The 2,844-nt window shown below is 38.3% G+C and overlaps 1 pseudogene; it reads left to right on the plus strand.

The window, feature by feature from the left end:
- Nucleotides 1–365: 365 nt before the first annotated feature.
- Nucleotides 366–636, plus strand: LOC104657792 (annotated as a pseudogene).
- Nucleotides 637–2,844: the final 2,208 nt, after the last annotated feature.

Here is a 2,844-nt window from a genome sequence, read left to right on the forward strand (position 1 = left end):
ATTTGCTTGTTCTTAAAATTAAAAATGTTAATCAAGGCCAGGCGTGGTGGCTCACGCCTGTAATCCCAGCACTTTGGGAGGCTGAGGCGGGCAAATCACCTGAGGTCAGGAGTTCGAGACTAACCTGGCCAACATGGCAAAACCCAGTCTCTATTAAAAATACAAAAATTAGCTGGGCATGGTGGTGCGCACCTGTAATCCCAACTACTCAGGAGGCTGAGGCAGGAGAATCTCTAGAACCTGGGAGACGGCTGTTGCAGTGAGCCAAGATGGCACAACTGCACTCCAAATGGGCAACAGAGAGAGACTCTGTCTCAAAGAAAAAAAAAATGTTAATTAAGATCAAGGCCATTTCCATCACAGGCATGGCGGCTAACACTAGTACCAGCTCCTTACAGCTGCTACTGCTAGAGCTTATAGACAAATCTAAGAATCAAAAATTCTCATTGTGATGAAGATTGATAAGGAAATTGTTGATACTCTTCTAGGATTTGATAACTTTGTCAATACAGTACTACAAGATATCACTGATTTTGAAATCCCACCAGAAGAAAGAGTACTAAATTAGATCAGATTTCACTAAATAGAAATAATATAATAATGTTGGTTCATGGAGGAGGAGGACCTGAGGTATGAATGTGTTTCCTTGACTTATGCTGGATTCTGTTTTGTCTTGTAATGAAAAGAAAATAGATTTTTTTTTTTTTTTTTGCCTTTTAGTGTTTAGATCTTATAAAACTAAGTTTCCTATTAAGGGAAATGTTTTGAAGGCATATACCCATTTTTGTAAGTTAATCATGATTATCTTGGAAAAAAAAGAAAAAAGTTTCTTTGAAGATTAAAATAGAGGTGTTTTGGTTAAAAAATTTCATCAAGATATTATAAAATATAAATTGCTACTTCTTAATTTTGCCTAAGACTCAATAAATGTGTTTAATTATAAACACCCAAGGCTGTGTTCAGTTTCTAGAAGTGTTTCTTCTTATCATCTAGCTGGTTATTGAGTTTCATTATGATCAACTCTTTATTTCTGGAAAACTTGCTTTCCAGATTTGAGATGTTCCTCGACTTACGGTGGAGTTACATCTTGATAAGCACATTATAAGTTGAAAATATTGCAAGTTGAAAATGCATTTAATATACCTAAACTACTGAATATTATAGCTTAGCCTAGCCTACCTTAAGTGTGTTCAGAACACTTATATTAGTCTTCAACTGGGTAAAATCATCTGGCAACACACTGCACTGTAGAGTATTGGTTTACCCTCCAGATTGCATGGCTGACTGGAAGCTGGGACTCACTGCCTCTGCCCAGCACAAGAGAGTCTGCTACTATGTATCACTAGCCTGGGAAAATATCAAAATTCAACATTTAAAGTATGATTTCCACTAAAGGCATATCGCTTTTGCACCATTATGAAGTAGAAAACTTGTAAGTCAAACCATGGTAAGTCAGGGACCATCTGTATTGGAAATCTGACATTATTATCTATATGTCCTTTATAATTTGCATCTCTCTAGCCTGCCTCCACAGAGGCCTAAATTTCTCATTGGTTTTTTTTAACCGATTTGATCCTTGCAGTAGTCAGTTTATTCTTTATTTTTCCCATTACAGTAAAAAGGTTAGCAATCACACTTTTCATTTTGAAACCTCTTTTCTAGCTTCAATTGTTTTGTTTATGACTATAGATCTTGTTTTTATATCTGTGTGATAAGATGTTTCTGTAAGGGGTGTAGCCAGCTATTAAACCTCTAGAGTGACCTCATTTCCTAAGCCTGCACCTTTGCCAGGTTTACACTGTGGGTGCCTTTGTAGCTCCCCACTGTATGAAGACTCCAGGTTTTATTGCACCTCCTGGAAATGCCAGCAGAATGAACAATTTCTCCCACAAATCATCGCATGACTTAGCTTTATTTTCAGGCCCCACTGCAAACCTGTTGGAGGCAGATAGTGTTCCTTCACTTACGCCCTGCAGGCTGTCTTTTATACATATTAGATTATGGACATGTCAGTCCTCACACTCTGATCTTGTCTGTGCTGTCTTAGAGAGATTTCTTGAATTTTCAGTTTGACTAAGTACATCTTTCTGTCATTTTCAAGAGGGTATAATTGTTTCCTTACTATGTTCAAAAAAGAAGAATGTGGGCTGAGTTTGGCATCTTGTACAGAATGCTACCATTTACTCCACTTTAAATTGAACCTAAGATAGGTTGAGTGACTTGTCCAAACTCACAGTAAGTAGCAGAGCCTGGTCTTAAACGTAGATCATTTGAATCCAAATTTTGTGTTCTTTCCACTAGGAAGGCAGTATGCATAGTAGTTAAGAGTGGGAGTCCTACAGAAGGAGAGTAGACAGGTTCTAACATCTGGAGGAGTGGGCCCATAGGGGACCACGACAAGGAATTGATTCTCCAGCCAAGCATGAACATGAAAAGAGAATTTTCTTTTTACATTTTACCTTACAGTGTGACCACTGATTTCAATCCCACCTTTTGTGATGCTTTCTCTAACAATGTTGTCATTGCCTTAACAATTGTCATGACTTGTTAGTTATGTGAGGAGAAGTGATCATGGGGCCATTTGCCCTGAGCATCCAGCCTCCAGTGGTCCTTCTATTCTGGGGCTAGGATGTCTGGGTTCCAATCCTGCTCAGTAGCCACCATGACCACAGACAAATTACTAATGCAAATAGAAATGATGATAATGTTTATCGTACAGAAGTGTTGTAATGATGAAATGTGAGAGAACATGAAAAGTGACAGCAGTCAGTACCTTCCCAAACATGTGGGCCTACCTTAGAGTAGGCTCTTTGGTCTCTTCGGTAGTTAATGAAGATAAAACAG

Source organism: Rhinopithecus roxellana, chromosome 6, assembly GCF_007565055.1.
Source record: "Rhinopithecus roxellana isolate Shanxi Qingling chromosome 6, ASM756505v1, whole genome shotgun sequence".
Taxonomy (NCBI): domain Eukaryota; kingdom Metazoa; phylum Chordata; class Mammalia; order Primates; family Cercopithecidae; genus Rhinopithecus; species Rhinopithecus roxellana.